The following is a 19,250-nucleotide window of genomic DNA, read 5'->3' as shown; positions in this document are numbered from 1 at the left end:
AGTCAGACCCTCTCTACACAGCACCTGTCTCCAGCCCTCGAATCTCTCTGGGTGATCAGGATACGGCTGCTCCTCTCTCCTACATGTCACCTTTCTGTTCTCCTCAGACAGAGAGAGGAGTCTGTTTACTGTGTTTAGGTCCAGTGTGAGATCACAGACATCTGATGGATGAAACCAGACACAATATTAGAAATCGTCATCATTCACATTAGAATGTTAACTCACTTTTCAACTAATTAAATTTAATCTAGATGTTTCTAGGTATCAAAGGAGAATTTAAGGTAACTTGAGACTTGTTGAATGATCATATGTTATACTGTATGGTAATGTAAAACACACTTATTCACATTAATTACACACACACACACACACACACACACCCTGTCATATCAACTCTTTGTAAACGTTGGTGTCCCTGATTTCTTCTTCTGTAGAACTACAGATGATAATTAACATGACCAAGTCAGTAATGATGGTGGTCTTTGACTTAACTTGAATTAAGACTTATTCTTAGTCATTCTTCACAGCAGTCAACACTCACATTTTCTAAGTCCAGGTTTCATTCTGAACTCTCCACCATGTTCCACACTGTAGCGATAAGCAGAAAAACAGACAGTCATTGAGGGATACACCTGAACTCACACACACACACACACACTGGGGACACACACCCACTGGACAATCTCACACACACACACACACACCACACCACACCACACCACACACACACACACACACACACACACACACACACACACACACACAGTCAGCATATAACTTTGTCCAAGTGGTGGTCAGAATGTTTGTCTTAACTAGCCTGAAAGTCAACACGTCTGATATGAACATTGACGTAAACCCTCTACAAACTTGAGTTTCTCCAGTCTGCAGTGTGGATCTTCCAGTCCAGCAGAGAGCAGTCTGACTCCTGAGTCTCCTGGTGATTGTAGCTCAGGTCCAGCTCTCTCAGGTGTGAGGGGTTTGACCTCAGAGCTGAGACCAGAGAAGCACAGCCTTCCTCTGTGACTAGACAGCCTGACAGCCTGCAAGAGTCAATCATATTAAAATCACACTGCTATTCTTTGGTGGTGAAAATAGTGGACAGTATATTTCTTCAACATATTCAGATACATCAGTGTCCTGAAACCTTCCATATCTATTCATAAATTAACGTATCATATTATAAATTACAGATTATCAAAGTTTTGCCTGCAGATAGAACATGTAAATACAAATATTTGAGTAGACTGACCAGACCAGTTTAAAGCAGATCAGTCAAAAGACAGACAGTGAGGTATCAGATTTAGATTGTATTGAGTATACAGTCCACACCATATCTATTTTGACAGTGAAGATAACATTTTAAATGGGCTCTAAACTCCAACATTTGGATTTCAGATCAAATGTTTCATATGAGGTGACAGTATATAATGTCACCTTTTATTTGAGGATAATTTCATACATATCTGTTTCACCATTTAGAAAAATAAAGCACTTTATGTATCTAGTCCCCTTATTTAAAGAAGTCATATGTTTTCTGACCAATTCACTCATAGTGGCTTAAAGTAGTCACAAGTTGAGGATTTGATCCGATATTCCTTGAATGCAGCGACTACATCAAGCTTGTGACTCAAACTCGTTGATTGATTTTGCAGTTTGTTTGGTTGTGTTTTGGGTTGTGTTTAGCCCAATATTAAAGTGGTGGATGGTGTAACGTCTGCTTCCAGCTCACACTCTCAAACACGTAGATCCCCCTGAACGCAGCTCACTCTCCAGATCCCAGTCACCTGAATTCTGATCACCTGTTCACACACCTGTATGTCATTATCAAACTCTATTTAGTTCAGTTCTTTGCACCCCCATCATTGTGAAGTGTTGTTTGTTTTGTGACACAAGGCTATTTGGAGTGCTGCATTTCCCGTAATTTACTCCTCCTGTGAATTATAGTTTTTGCCTGCCTCTCTAATGATGCCTTTTGCCGTTTCCCTGCCTGTACTGTTGCCTTTTGGACCCCTGTGTATGCCTTCTGCCTGCCCCTGGACCCAGCTACCTGCCTCCTCCTGTGGTCCTTTACAATAAACACCTGCTGAGCCCTGCGCTTGAAACCAGCTCTGTCTCCCATCGTGTTCATTACAGATGGTGACTGGAGTAATTTTATCTACAAGTGAGTAGATAACATGTTTCTAAACACTACTAAAAGCATCCTGATGATGCCATGATTAAGAAAAATCATGAATGATCATGAATAATAATGAGAGAGAAAGTACAGAAGCACAACAAAAACATGCTAACCTCTCACCATTACCAATAACAGAGGATACAACCAAAACATGCTAACCTCTCACCATTACCAATAACAGAGGCTACAAAAAACATGCTAACCTTATTTATTCCACAATTATTTATTTATTCGCCTTTATTTAACCAGGTAGGCAAGTTGAGAACAAGTTCTCATGTACAATTGCGACCTGGCCAAGATAAAGCAAAGCAGTTCGACACATAACAACACAGAGTTCACATGGAGTTAAACAAATGTACCCCTCCTCACCAGGCTTGAATATGACTCTCACAATATAACATATGTAGAGTATCTCAGCAGCATGGGATGTAGGTGAGAAGGACATCTCCAATAAGAATTCCTATTGTAAACCATCTAGGGTTATGACAATAGAGTATTAACTTCAGATGAAATGATTATAGGTTTCTGTTATTGAATCAGGATAAACCATCCCATGCATTAAATTGAAACAATTAATGACTCCACCAAGGCAACATACATAATGTTCCCATATGTGTATTAAAACATTTTCAAACACAAATACATGTTCAGACACAACATCAAAATAATAAATAATAATAAACCCCAATGAGTCGTGCACAACCCGTGTCCAAATTAAGCCCCTCACATTGTGGTTACTCACGACTTGGTAGATATTCCCTCAGCGAAGTTATGGCAGCTCCATGCAGGTTTCCTCACCAAGTCCAAGGCAGCACAGCTCCCCATGCAGACAGTCCTCCTTAGTAACCGATATCCCCAAGGCAGCACAGCTACCCATAGCAGACAGTACTCCTTAGCCGTAACCGATATCCCCATGGCAACACAGCTACCCATGCAGACAGTCCTCCTTAGTAACCGATATCCCCATGGCACAACAGCTACCCATGCAGCAGTCCTCCTTAGTAACCGATATCCCCATGGCAACACAGCTACCCATGCAGACAGTACTCCTTAGCCGTAACCGATATCCCCATGGCAACACAAACTCGTTAAGCTTCCCAAGCAATTATCTCCCGGTTGTCACACGATGCTAGGCTAACCTCTAGGCTGGCTAATACCTCCACGACGACACGGTAGCTTCAGTCTTACCTAAGTTTTAACAAAATTATTAACAACTATTTTATTAAATAAAACATGTATTTCCCTTCATGTCTTAGTAGCTATGGGTTTGTTGTAGTTCTGTCGTCTTTCTTTTATAATTTGTCTTCACCAACCGTCCTGAGGTAAACGACCATCCTTTCATCAACGTCTTTTTCCCTCCCGTTAACCAGGTCAACTCCCATTTGGCCACAACTTAACAAGCGACCTTATTGGTCAAAACTTCAACTTTCAAAGTAAAACAAACTATTCACTTATACATTAAATAAATATTCTTCAAAAAGCATAATGCATTAACAACATTACAGTTTAGGAGCAATTCAATCATCTTTTAAATATAATACCATTAATTATAACAAATAAACTCAATACTTGGTTCAAACAAGGGTATTACACAAACATACAGTCAGTAATACAGTAGAAAAATAAGTCTATATACAATGTTGAGCAAATTAAGTGAAATAAGGGAGGTAAAGGCAAAAAAAAAGGGCCATGGTGGCAAAGTAATACAATATAGCAAGTAAAACACTGGAATGGTAGATATGCAGTGGAAGAAAGTTGCAAAGTAGAAATAATGGGGGTGCAAAGAGCTAAATAAATAAATACGTAGGGGAAGAGGTAGTTGGGCTAAATTATAGATGGGCTATGTACAGGTGCAGTAATCGGTGAGCTGCTCTGACAGCTGGTGCTTAAAGCTAGTGAGGGAGATAAGTGTTTCCAGTTTTTAGAGATTTTTGTAGTTCTTTCCAGTCATTGGCAGCAGAGAACTGGAAGAAGAGGCGCCCGAAGGAGGAATTGGCTTTGGGGTGGTGACCAGAGAGATATACCTGCTGGAGCGCGTTGCTACAGGTGGGTGCTGCTATGGTGACCAGTGAGCGGAGATAGGGGGGACTTTACCTAGCAGGTCTTGTAGATGACCTGGAGCCAGTGGGTTTAGCGACGAGTATGAAGCGAGGGCCCAGACAACGAGAGCGTATGTGACAGGTTAAAGGAAATACTCATAGCCTGTTATACATTAAAAAGTAGTTAGTAAGTTCATAGTATGTGAGGATCTTAAAACATCTAAGGTTAAAAAGATCATGCATTCTGGATAGTTGATAGAGATTGATAACATTCATATAATTGTGTTAAAGTTAAAATCCATCAAGTGTACAAAGGGTAAGAATTGTAAAAGGAATGTGTAAACGTTATATTGATTACTTTATTTTGTGGTGCCTGATTGAAGGGGAAAAGTGTTAATCTGTGATCTACTAAATGCTCTTTAATCCATGAGTCTGAGACCGATGCTCTGGTCTCCACCTAAGTTCACGGGGAAATCGCGGTCTTTCCTCATTAACAGTAAAAGTTCTCGTTGAGGAAACAATACCGTATCACTCTCGTGATTATTTCTCCCCTTTTTCAGGTACGATATTGATTGATAAACTGAGTCATTTAAATGTAATAATTCGCTACATGTCAGAGTGTTTAAGGTGTGTCTTGGTAACATCTTGAGAAAGTTAGAGTTACGTTTGCAGAGTAATATGAGCCTGCTCGGTTGCAGCTAAGGCTAGCTTCGTACTGAGAGTAGCTGCCATTTTATGTCGATCGTGAATGAACATGTGAATGAACATGTGCGTTGCTAATAAGATATGTTGTGGTGTTATTTTGTAAGGGTTTTTCAAACACTTTATTGACTGTTGATAAATTGAGTTATGGTACTGAGTTAAAACGTTGTGCTTGACAGTTATATTGAAATGAGTGTATGTTTCAGTGAATTAGTGTATACTGTTGTGACCTTGAATAGCTCTTGTACCCTACAACACTAGCTCCTTCCTGTAGATCTGTTGTTTGGTAAAATGTGTTACTTGTGTAAAATGTGTTACTTTGGTAAGATGATTACAGTAAAAGTTCTCGTTGAGGAAACAACTACCGTATCACTCTCGTGATTATTTCTCCCCTTTTTCAGGGGCGTAACATTTTTGGAGGCTCCGCTGAGATTGCTGCTCAGATGTCCAGTTTCCACACCCTGGTCGCTGAATTCCGAGCCAGCTAAATCTCCAACTAACAACTCAGGCAGGCTGCAGTGAGGAAAGTGTTGCTGTTCGAGGAGAGCTGGAAGTTGGTGGTTAAGTACGTGTCAGCTGAGGCCATTGATCGACCATCAGAGGACAGTAAGGACCATCTAATTCAGAGTCAACTCCTGCACAGTAAAAGTTCCTCCTGTTCTGTCAACATGACGACCGCCTTGGAAGAACTACAGGAAGAGGTAGTAGGAGAATTGCACACCCTGACTAAAGACAAGTTACTAGAGATATGTGATTTCCTTGACATCTCAGGTGAACAGAGAAGAGATGTTCAAGACAAATCCGCATATCATTGATGACTCACATTATGAGGTTCCTTGAAAGAGAGGAAGCTGCAGAGTTAGAAGATGGCGGCATGTCGGAATTGTTGCTACTTAAAGACAAAGGACAGAGATGATCAGTGGTTTAGATAACAAAACAGGGCAAAACTGACCATGATATTGAAACAGCCGGAACACATCACAGAATACATGAGGAACTGAGAACTGCAACCCCACAACAAGGGGTGGGAACTGAGGCAGATTACTGCAGCCAAGCCAGTGATTCTCTGCGTCAGCCCCAACCCCATGCTAATCTTCAGGTGAGCGTGCCGCTCTCACCCAGTGCACAGCCCAGCTCATATTGGCGCAAAGAGTTTAAAATTTCTGGTCAGATAGGTGAACCGGGCCAGAAAGATAAACTGATTTTTTCCAAGCCTTGCCCATCAGATCGAGAATGGACTTAACCTGTTTGGTATAGGGGGCAGTATTGAGAATTTTGGAAAAAATATGTTCCCATTTTTAACTGCCTCCTACAGCCAACTCAGAAGCTAGAATATGCATATTATTGTTCAGGTTTGGATAGAAAACACTCTGAATTTTCTAAAACTGTTTGAATGGTGTCTGTGAGTATAACAGAACTCCTATGGCAGGCAAAAACCTGACAAGGCTTCAAGCAGGAAGTACCCTGTCTGACAAGGAGTCGTGCGTCTTACCTCTTTTTATTGAAAAGTAAGGATCTTAGCTGTAACGTGACAATTCCCAGGGCTCCAATAGGCTCTCAGAGCCCGCGAAAACCCTGAAGGTTTACGAGGGAGCCTCGGGTTGAAACATATTATCGCCTTTTGTAAGTGGCTGGTCAAAGGACCTTTCAATGAGGCGCGTGCCCGATTCGCTTCTGAGGAGAAATTTTATTCGGCTGTTTAGGCTCAATGCATACTCCCGGTCGGAATATTATCACTTCTCTACGACATAAATGGCATAAAAATTGGTTTTAAACAGCGGTTGACATGCTTCGAAGTACGGTAATGGAATATTTAGACATTTTTGACAAGCCAACGCGCCCATGCGCGGGACCGTGGAAAAGCATTCTAGAACTCACGAACAAAACGTCGCTGTTTGGATATAACGATGGGATTATTTGGGACCAAACCAACATTTGTTATTGAGTAGAAGTCCTGGCAGTGTATTCTGATGAAGAACAAGCAAGGTAAGAACATTTTTCTTATAGGAAATGTGATTTGGTGGAGGCTGAACTGGGTGGGTATCTAAATAGCTAGCCCTGTAATGCCGGGCTATATACTTCGATTATTGCAAAATGTGCTTCATCCGAAAAGCTATTTTAAAATCGGACATATCGAGTGCATAGAGGGGTAATGTATCTATAATTCTTAAAATAATTGTTATGCTTTTTGTGAACGTTTATCGTGAGTATTTTAGCAAACTGTTAGTAATTTCACCGGAAGTTTGCGGTGGTTATGCTTTTTCTGAACGTCACATGCTAATGTAAAAAAGCTGTTTTTGATATAAATATGAACTTGATTGAACAGACATGCATGTATTGTATAACACAATGTCCTAGGTGTGTCATCTGATGAAGATCATCAAAGGTTAGTGCTGCATTTAGCTGTGGTTTGGGTTTATGTGACATGATATGCTAGCTTGAAAAAATGGGTGTCAGATTTTTTCTGGCTGGGCACTCTCCTGACATAATCTAATGTTTTGCTTTCGTTGTAAAGCCTTTTGAAATCGGACAGTGGGGGTTAGATTAACGAGATTCTTGTCTTTAAATAGCTGTGAAATAGTCATATGTTTGAGAAATTGAGTAATAGCATTCTAACGATTCAAAAATCGCGCCACTGGAATTAAAATAGCTGTTACGTAGGTGGGACGAAATCGTCCCCGCATGGCCCAGAGAGGTTAACAGAGGCTATCCTGAGGTAGAATAGTAGACGCAGTAGTCAGGGCTATTTCTCCAGGCTCACAGCTACGCAGCTACTTGGAAGGTAAACCCCAGCTAACTCTTACCACACTTAGATGTATCCTGCGTTCCCACTTCCAAGAGAAGAGTGCAACAGAGCTTTACAAACAGCTAGCTTCAGAAGCACAGCATAGCAAGGAGACCCCTCAATGCTTCCTGATGCGCGTCTTAGATTTGAGGCCAGAAAGTACTGTTTGCATCCCAGGAGTCGAAATCAGGGCTTAAGTATGACCCTGCTCTAGTCCAGCGCATGTGTTTACACACAGTCCTTACAGGTCTCCAGAAGTGACAGTATCAGGATAGACATGCAGCCTCTCCTGCTAGATAGCGAAACACCAGATGAGGTTTTGCTAGAGAAGCTTAACATTGCTTGTGCTAATGAGATAGAAAGACGAAACAAAAGGCGGTTTAATTCTCCACACCCTGCTACAACGGTAAGTGTAGTCCAGTTAGAAAATACGCTATCTGTGAAGGAAGCCAAAGCTAAGATACCCGCAGAACTGTTAACAGAGTTAGCTGAACTTAAGACAGGTGTAGCTTCTCTAAAAGGTCTCAGTGCAGAGATTGCTCAGATTAAGGAGACATTACGGCAGCCTATGTTTCAGTCACCGCCTTGTGTCTATGCCCCACCTCCAGTTAGGCCAGATAGGGACCCCCCAGCCACCTGTTTCCCAGCAGCAGTATTACAGCAACTACAGTCAGCCCCAAGCACCTGACCCTGCGCAGGCAGCAATAGCACCTAACCTGTATACCAACCGTTCTGCTCAAGCTCCAAGGAGGTGTTTGTCTGCCAGCAGGCCAGAACAGATGCACGCTGCACACACTGCTTCCGATGTGGGAGTGGAGAACATTTTCAAGCTGGATGTAAAATCCGGGGGAGTCAGACCATCAAGAGAGGCCCCTTTAAACGGGGAAGGGTTACCGCTGAGGGACGAGTGTTAACCGTAGCTACCAAAAAAGTCCCAGAAATGTGCAAATTGTGCCAGAGAAGATTCATTTGAGAACCTGAAACAATGTTCATCATGTAAGAGACACTGTACTGTTCCAAAGTATGTCAAAACCAACATTGGACTAAACATAGGGAAAAATGCACTCACCTGAAATTGACTCTACCAGGGAAAGGTTTCCTGCACAGAGGAAAATGCCCACTCTTTACCATCCCTAGCTCAAGGTTGCCACCCCCGTAAGGTCACCTCGCTAGTCGGCAGACAGTGCCTTATTGAGTGTCACCTGAATCGCCACCACCTCCAAGCTCTATGGGACACAGGCTCTCAGGTATCGGTCATCGATGAACGATGGGAAAGAGAAATCCTCTCCCAAACGCAAGGCTGAGAGATGTTTCAGAAATCCTGGACTCACCTGATGGTCTAAGGTTGGACTGCAGCAAATGGGACTGAAATGCCGTACCTGGGATGGATTGAAACAACTTTTCGGCTAGCCTCTGAAACTGACCAAACAAAGGAACTGATCATCCCAGTGCTGTAATGAAAGGCTGTCACCTATCGCATCCCATCATAGGTTCAATGTTATCGAGCACATCCTGACAATGACTGAAAAGACTAAACGATACAGTGCAGTAAAAACAGCTTTCCCAAGCCTCAAAAGAAACAAGGTGAGAGCTTTTATACAGGCTGTTAGCGCAGAAAAGACAGATGAATATGCAGTGAAAACCAAGAAGAGAAGGTTGCTGTACCAAAACACAGTAGCATTCAGATGAGTGCCGTGTAGCTTCCCAGCCTTTCAAAGAGGACATGACAATGCTTTTCCAGCCAGACCTGAACCCGCAGTGGCCAGACGACCTTGAGTTCTTTGACACACTAGTCAGAGTCAGGAAAGGTGTTTTTCCAGTTGTCATGCTTGATGTCTCTAACCCCACTGACCACGACATTGCCCTGCTAGGACGCACAATAATCGGTACAGTACAAACCATTATGACTGTGTTACCTGCCCAGGTCTTTCAAAAAACTGTCACCCAGCAACAGTGAATCACACAAGCGTTCGAACCCCATGTACTGCTACTGAACAGTGGGATCCACCAGTAGGTTTAAATCACCTAACCGAAGAGCAGAGAGAAGTTGTTAGGCAAATGCTTAGAGAAGAGTGTCACTCCTTCTCCAGATCAGACAATGACATTGGCTGTATTGAACGATTGAAAATGACTATTTCTCTAAAGGACTCTGAACCAGTCAAGCGCACATACATGTCAGTGCCCAGGCCACTGTATCAGGAGATGAAGGGTTACCTTATGACCTCATAGCCCAGGGCTGGGTTAGGAAGTCAAACTCTTCATATTCTTCACCTGTCGTGTGCGTTCGGAAGAAGGACGGGACCCTCCGGTTGTGTATAGATTACAGAGACCTGAACAGAAAGACACATCCCGACCGCCAGCCTATCCCTCGGGTCCAAGACATCATGGACAGTTTAGGTGGTAATTCCTGGTTCTCCCTCTTAGACCAGGGAAAAGCGTATCACCAGGGGTTCATCTCTGAAGAAAGCAGACCACTGACAGCATTTGTGACCCCATGGGGACTCTATGAGTGGATACGTATGCCATTCGGCCTCATGAACGCTCCTGCAGCTTTTCAGCGGTGTATGGAGGAGTGTTTGGAAGGGCTCCGGGATAACATCTGCATTCCTTATCTGGACGACACGCTAGTTTTCAGTAAAACCTTCGACAGCCATGTGATGATGTGCGAAAAGTTTTGCAGCGTCTCAGAGAGTATGGCATTAAACTCAAACCAAGTAAGTGTGATCTCTTTAAACCTCAGGTCCGTTATTTGGGCAGAATAGTGTCTGCAGAGGGCAGCCGAGTTGACCCAGACGATTTTGAAGCAGTAAGAGCATTGAAAGAAATCAGACCAGAGACTGTGGGCCAGCTCAGAAAAATGCTTGGTTTGCTCACTTACTACAGACAGTACATCAAAGACTTTTCTAGGAGGGCCAGCTGCCTGTATGACCTCCTGAAAGCAGATTCAGAGAAATTACCTCACCACCCACGGAAAACAAAAACAAAGAAAGCAAGTCATGTGGTGCCCTCAAACAAGCCAATCCTGTGGACTGACCAGCATCAACAGGCACTTGAACAGCTGATTGAGTGTTTGCTTCACCCACCAGTCTTAGGTTTCCCTGATTTCACTCAGCCATTTGTTGTACACACTGATGTGTCACACCAAGGCTTGGGAGCAGTTCTGTATCAAAAGCAAGATGGGAAGCTTAGAGTCATTGCTTATGGCTCTCCAACCTTAACAGCCGCTGAGAAGAACTATCACTACCACTCGGGCAAGCTAGAATTTCTAGCTCTGAAATGGGCAATCACTGATAAGTTCCGTGATTATTTGTACTATGCTCCGACCTTCACTGTATACAGCGATAACAACCCGCTCAGCTACATTCTGTCTACTGCAAAACTGAACGCAACCACTTCCAGGTGGGTTGCAGAATTGGCTGATTTCCACTTTACAATAAAGTACAGGCCAGGCAGAGAGAACGGCGATGCCGATGCTTTGTCAAGAATGCCACTGGATGTAGAGTCACTGATGGAAGAATGTTCTGAGGAGCTTCCACCAGACACCATTGCTGCCACGATACAAGCATTGAGGTACAGAAAGAGGCTGTTGTACCTTGGTCACTTTCAGCTGCATCTATGTCAGTATCAGCTGAAGGTGAGACAACCACTGCAACAATCAGCTCGATCCCAAAAGATGGGATAAGAGAAGCACAAGAATCTGATCCAGTCATCCGTCCTGTGCTCAATTTCAAACTGTCTGGTTCCAAACCGCCAGTTAAAGAGCAAAAGGAATGCAGTCCAAAGACAAAATGCCTATTCAGGGAATGGGACAATTGACAATAGACAGTGATGGCATTCTGTACAGAATCACTACAGCCCGCAAGCAGTTAGTTCTACCAGAGCAGTACAAAGGTAAGGTGATGGAAGAGTTGCACAATAACATGGGACACCAAGGTACTGATCGCACCGTATCACTAGTACGTGACCGCTTCTTCTGGCCATATATGCAATCTGACATCGAGCACTATGTGACTAAAACTTGTTGCTGTGTCAAGCAGAAAAAGCCAGCCCATGAAACAAGAGCTCCTCTGACGAACATTGTGACAACACAGCCATTTGAACTGGTATGTATAGACTTCCTTCATCTCGACAGATGCAAAGGGGGTTATGAGTACATCCTTGTGATTGTTGATCATTTTACACGTTTCACTCAAGCCTACGCCACCACATCAAAGTCAGGTAAAACTGCTGCAAATCTCATCTTCAATGACTTTGCCCTGAAGTTCGGGTTCCCGTCCCGCATCCACCATGACCAAGGGGGAGAATTTGAAAATCAGTTGTTCCATCAATTAAAGAAACTCAGTGGCATGGCGGGGTCCAGAACAACACCCTATCACCCGATGGGGAACGGTCAAGTGGAACGCATGAACAGAACAGTGTTGCAAATGTTAAAGACACTAACTGAGACACAAAAGTCAAATTGGAAGGAGTCTCTGACAAACTGGTTTATGCCTATAACTGCACCCGTTGCGAAGTGACTGGCTATTCACCATTTTATCTTCTGTTTGGGAGATCACCCAGGCTTCCAGTTGATATGCTCTTTGGATTGTGCACAGAGGCAGGTTCCAGTAACCAGCGAGACTACGTGGAGAACTGGAAACGAGGGATGGAAGAAGCATACGCCATTGCAAATGAAAATGCTCAGAAAGCCGCTGAAAGAAGTAAGAAGTACTATGACACTAAAGTTAGGAGTTCAGTGCTACAGCCTGGCGAGCGAGTTCTGATTAAAAACCTGACACCAAGAGGAGGACCAGGAAAACTCCGTAACTATTGGGAAGATACAATTCACACAGTAGTGAAACAAATGGGTTCAGACCTGCCGATTTACGAATTGAGACCAGAAAAGGGTAGGGGACGCTCCAGGGTCCTGCACAGAAACCTGCTCATGTCCTGTGACCACTTACCTTTTGAGACGAAACCAGAAATGACCAAAGATGACAAAAGTCAGAAAAAAAGGAGACATCAGCCTGAATCAGAGCCTCTAGATTCTGATGAAGACAGCGGGGATGAATATGACATTCATCATGAGCCGCTACAGGTTCCCACATCTCCTACAGTACCTGAGGAGAGGGATGCTGAACCAGCGAGAGAGTGGGAACACAGGCCACCACCAGTGAAACAGACAGTTGCCGTGCCAGTCCCTGATACGCAACCAGCACAGCCTCTGGTTGAAAAGCGGCTGGAGGAGACAACAGTTAAAGACCGGCCTGCTGAGGAGATGAACTTGCCTGCTGAAAATGTGCCTGATGATCGTCCACCAAGTGCCTTTCCTTCATTAACTGCTGCTGCTGAACCTGAGGAACCGGCCTACCAGCTGCCACAAAGAGAGAGACATCCTCCGAGACGTATCAACTATGATCATCTTGGTATCCCTTCCTGCTACAGTATCCAGCCACAGCCACAGTTGTTCCCTGTCTACTCTGCACCAGGAATGGTTCCATGGCTGCCATCACTACAGCAATGTTACTTTCAGCCACCTTACATGTGTGGGCTTCTGCAAACATGAGGCTACAGAGTTGACATGTTTGACCATGGACTACTGACTGATTTCAGACTGTCACAAGAGACAATTTGCAGACTATGCATATAGATCATTAAAAGTGATGGACTGTTGATCAATAGTATGAGAAAAGACTGCTTATGGACTGTTTATACAGCTGGTCAACAGATATGGACTGTGGAAATAACTTGTTAGTTATATTTGAACTGTGACCCTTGACCTCTGCTCAAGTACTACCTTACAGAAGAGGATTTCCTAGGTCCAGTGCATACAGACTGTTGAAGACAATGTTGGTAATGTTGGGACAACATTTATTTTGTCGGGGAGAGTGTGACAGGTTAAAGGAAATACTCATAGCCTGTTATACATTAAAAAGTATTAGTAAGTTCATAGTATGTGAGGATCTTAAAACATCTAAGGTTAAAAAGATCATGCATTCTGGATTAGTTGATAGAGATTGATAACATTCATATAATTGTGTTAAAGTTAAAATCCATCAAGTGTACAAAGGGTAAGAATTGTAAAAGGAATGTGTAAACGTTATATTGATTACTTTATTTTGTGGTGCCTGATTGAAGGGGAAAAGTGTTAATCTGTGATCTACTAAATGCTCTTTAATCCATGAGTCTGAGACCGATTGCTCTGGTCTCCACCTAAGTTCACGGGGAAATCGCGGTCTTTTCCTCATTACAGTAAAAGTTCTCGTTGAGGAAACAATACCGTATCACTCTCGTGATTATTTCTCCCCTTTTTCAGGTACGATATTGATGATAAAACTGAGTCATTTAAATGTAATAATTCGCTAACATGTCAAGAGTGTTTAAGGTGTGTCTTGGTAACATCTTGAGAAAGTTAGAGTTACGTTTGCAGAGTAATATGAGCCCTGCTCGGTTGCAGCTAAGGCTAGCTTCGTACTGAGAGTAGCTGCCATTTTATGTCGATCGTGAATGAACATGTGAATGAACATGTGCGTTGCTAATAAGATATGTTGTGGTGTTATTTGTGTAAGGGTTTTTCAAACACTTTATTGACTGTTGATAAATTGAGTTATGGTACTGAGTTAAAACGTTGTGCTTGACAGTTATATTGAAATGAGTGTATGTTTCAGTGAATTAGTGTATACTGTTGTGACTTGAATAAGCCTTGTACCCTACAACACTAGCTCCTTCCTGTAGATCTGTTGTTTTGTAAAATGTGTTACTTGTGTAAAATGTGTTACTTTGGTAAGATGATTACAGTAAAAGTTCTCGTTGAGGAAACAATACCGTATCACTCTCGTGATTATTTCTCCCCTTTTTCAGGGGCGTAACACGTACAGGTCGCAGTGGTGGGTAGTACAGTGGGGGAAAAAGTATTTGATCCCCTGCTGATTTTGTACGTTTGCCCACTGACAAAGAAATGATCAGTCTATAATTTTAATGGTAGGTTTATTTGAACAGTGAGAGACGGAATAACAGCAAAAAAATCAAGAGAAACGCATTTCAAAAATGTTATACAATTATTTGCATTTTAATGAGGGAAATGAGTATTTGACCCCTCTGCAAAACATGACTTAGTACTTGGTGGCAAAACCCTTTCTTGTAGTTGGCCATCAGGTTTGCACACATCTCAGGAGAGATTTTGTCCCACTCCTCTTTGCAGATCTTCTCCAAGTCATTAAGGTTTCGAGGCTGACGTTTGGCAACTCGAACCTTCAGCTCCCTCCACAGATTTTCTATGGGATTAAGGTCTGGAGACTGGCTAGGCCACTCCAGAACCATAATGTGCTTCTTCTTGAGCCACTCCTTTGTTGCCTTGGCCGTGTGTTTTGGGTCATTGTCATGCTGGAATACCCATCCACAACCCATTTTCAATGCCCTGGCTGAGGGAAGGAGGTTCTCACCCAAGATTTGACGGTACATGGCCCCGTCTATCGTCCCTTTGATGCAGTGAAGTTGTCCTGTCCCCTTAGCAGAAAAACACCCCCAAAGCATAATGTTTCCACCTCCATGTTTGAAGGTGGAGATGGTGTTCTTGGGGTCATAGGCAGCAATCCTCCTCCTCCAAACACGGCGAGTTGAGTTGATGTCAAAGAGCTCCATTTTGGTCTCATCTGACCACAACATTTTCACCCAGTTGTCCTCTGAATCATTGAGATGTTCATTGGCAAACTTCAGGCGGGCATGTATATGTGCTTTCTTGAGCAGGGGGACCTTGCGGGCGCTGCAGGATTTCAGTCCTTCACGGCGTAGTGTGTTACCAATTGTTTTCTTGGTGACTATGGTCCCAGCTGCCTTGAGATCATTGACAAGATCCTCCCGTGTAGTTCTGGGCTGATTCCTCACCGTTCTCATGATCATTGCAACTCCACGAGGTGAGATCTTGCATGGAGCCCCAGGCCGAGGGATATTGACAGTTCTTTTGTGTTTCTTCCATTTGCGAATAATCGCACCAAATGTTGTCACTTTCTCACCAAGCTGCTTGGCGATGGTCGTGTAGCCAATTCCAGCCTTGTGTAGGTCTACAATCTTGTCCCTGACATCCTTGGAGAGCTCTTTGGTCTTGGCCATGGTGGAGAGTTTGGAATCTGATTGATTGATTGCTTCTGTGGACAGGTGTCTTTTTTTTTACAGGTAACAAGTTGCGGTTAGGAGCACTCCCTTTAAGAGTGTGCTCCTAATCTCAGCTCGTTACCTGTATAAAAGACACCTGGGAGCCAGAAATCTTTCTGATTGAGAGGGGGTCAAATACTTATTTCCCTCATTAAAATGCAAGTCAATTTATAAAGTTTCTGACATGAGTTTTTCTGGATGTTTTTGTTGTTATTCTGTCTCTCACTGTTCAAATAAACCTACCATTAAAATTATAGACTGATCCTTTCTTTGTCAGTGGGCAAACGTACAAAATCAGCAGGGGATCAAATACTTTTTTCCCCCACTGTATATGGGGCTTTGGTGACAAAACGGATGGCACTGTGATAGACTGCATCCAGTTTATTGAGTAGGGTATTGGAGGCTATTTTGTAAATGACATAGCCAAAGTCGAGTATCGGTAGGATGGTCAGTTTTATAAGGGTATGTTTGGCAGCATGAGTGAAGGATGCTATGTTGCGAAATAGGAAGCCAATTCTAGATTTAATTTTGGATTGGAGATGCTTATAGTGAGTCTGGAAGGAGAGTTTACAGTCTAACCAGACATCTAGGTATTTGTAGTTGTCCACATATTCTAAGTCAGAACCGTCCAGAGTAGTGATGCTGGACAGGCGGGCAGGTGCCGGCAGCGATCGGTTGAAGAGCATGCATTTAGTTTTACTTGTATTTAAGAGCAGTTGGAGGCCACAGAAGGAGAGTTGTATGGCATTGAAGCTCGTCTGGAGGTTAGTTAACACAGTGTCCAAAGAAGGGCCAGAAGTATACAGAATAATACCAATAACAGAGGGGGTCTGATCTTTGTGCCTGTAAATTTCTCATTCATCATCATTAATGATTCATTCATGAGTATTCATAATCATGGTAGCATCCACATGAATGTAGAAGTGTTCAGAAACATCTTCTATTCTTACTGACAATACAAGTGAAGTGACTCCAAAATGACAGGACATTATTCACCATTCAATTTCTATTAGGAAAAACATCATCCAAAACACAACCAAGACAAACTGCAAATGCATTCAACAAGTTTGTAGAATCACAAGCTTGATGTAATCACTGCAGGCATGGAACATGGGACTAAATACTAAACTTATGGCTACTTTAATACAATATAAGTGAATTTGTCCGAATATGTACAACTTTTTCAAATGGGAGAACTAAATACATAAAGTGCTTTCCTTTCATAACAGTAACACAGCTGTGTATGAAAATACCTTCAAATAAAAGGTGACATTCTGTACTGTCACCTAATATGAAACATTCTATCTCAAATCCAAAATGCTGGAGCATAGCACCACATTTAAAACTGTAAGCTTCACTGTCCAAACACATATGGTGTGGACTATGTGTGTCTGGTAAACACATGTGGATCTGGTGAACAGTTATCACTTGTTGACCAACTACAGGAATACTGACCTCAGAGTCTCCAGTTTACAGTGGGGATTCCCCAGTCCAGCAGAGAGCAGCTCCACTCCTGAATCCTTCAGGTCATTGTTACTCAGGTCCAGCTCTCTCAGGTGTGAGGGGTTTGACTTCAGAGCTGAGACCAGAGAAGCACAACCTTTCTTTGTGACTCCACAGCCTGACAGCCTGCAACGAGATCATCATGACTTCACAAAAACACTGTTTATTTAACACCAGTAGTGGAGAAGGACAACGGTAGATGCATTTGGTTCATATTCCCAAACAACACATACATTCATCTTCCATCAATGCATTTATTCAATATGTTTTTCAATATACATATTATAATACATATTTTTCTCTAAACATATTATTTCATCCTGATAATTAGTTCTTATATGTCATTTTATTTACTCACAGAGCAGCTCTGGAGGCTTTGACCACTGGCAGCAGCCTCAGAAGAGTTTCCTCTGATCTGGAGAATTCCTTCAGGTCAAACACATCCAGCTCCTTTTCTGAAGTCAGCAACACAAAGACCAGAGCTGACCACTGTGCAGGTGACAGGTTTGGTTTTGAGAGACTTCCTGAGCTCAGGAAGCTTTGGATCTCCTCCACTAGAGAATGGTCATTCAGTTCATTCAGACAGTGGAACAGATTGATGCACCTCTCTGGAGAGGGATTCACCCTGATCTTCTTCTTGATGTAATTGACTGTCTCTTCATGGCTCTGTGAGCTGCTTCTTGTCTTTGTCAGTAGACCTCGTAAGTGCTTCTGATTGGACTCCAGTGAGAGGCCCAGAAGGAAGCGGAGGAAAAGGTCCAGGTTTCCTGTCTCACTTTGTAAGGCTTTATCCACAGCACTCTTGTAGACAGTAACTTCAGGCTTGTCTCTGTACAGCAGAGAAAATATACTGGACTTTGTTTGCTGTTTGTCCATGAGATTCTCATTGTTGTTGATGAATGAGAGGAACACATACACAGCAGCCAGAAACTCCTGAATGCTCAGATGTACAAAGCAGTACACCTTGTCCTGGTACAGCCCACATTCCTCTTTAAAGATCTGTGTGCACAATCCTGAGTACACAGAGCCTTCATTGACATCAATGCCAGCCTCTTTCAGGTCTTTTTTATAGAAAATCAGATTGCCCTTCACTAGCTGTTGAAAAGCCAGTTTTCCCAGTGACAGAATGCTCTCGTTATTCCAGTGTGGACCTGTCTCTTCTTTCCCAAGATACTTTTCATTCTTCTGTTTGGTATGAAACACCACAAGGTGTGTGTACATCTCAGTCAGAGTCTTGGGCATCTCTTCTGTCTTATGTTTCAGCATGTGTTCGAGGACTGTTGCAGAAATCCAACAGAAGACTGGAATGTGGCACATGATGTGGAGGCTCCTTGATGTCTTTATGTGTGAGATGATTCTGTTGGCCAGGTCCTCATCACTGAATCTCTTCCTGAAGTACTCCTCCTTCTGTGGGTCATTGAACCCTCGTACCTCTGTCACCTGGTCAACACACCCTGAAGGGATCTTATTGGCTGCTGCAGATCGGGTAGTTATCCAGAGGAGAGCAGAGGGAAGCAGATTTCCCTTGATGAGATTTGTCAGCAGAACATCCACTGAGGTTGACTTTGTGACGTCACAACAGATCTTGTTCTTCTGGAAGTCTAGGGGCAGTCGGCACTCATCCAGACCATCAAAGATGAACACAACTTTGTACTTGTCGTAGTTGGAGATTCCTGATTGTTTGGTTTCCATTGAGAAGTGATAGAGAAGTTCAATCAAAGTGTGTTTGTCCCCTTTCATCAAATTCAGCTCCCGAAAAGGGAATGAAAATACAAATTGGACATCCTGATTTGCTTTTCCTTCAGCCCAGTCCAGAATGAACTTCTGCACAGAGACTGTTTTTCCAATGCCAGCGACTCCCTTTGTCAGCACAGTTCTGATGAGTTTGTCTTGTCCAGTTAAGGGTTTGAAGATG

The sequence above is a fragment of the Salmo trutta genome, unplaced genomic scaffold, assembly GCF_901001165.1.
Source record: "Salmo trutta unplaced genomic scaffold, fSalTru1.1, whole genome shotgun sequence".
NCBI lineage: Eukaryota > Metazoa > Chordata > Actinopteri > Salmoniformes > Salmonidae > Salmo > Salmo trutta.
This window is presented reverse-complemented; position numbering follows the sequence as displayed.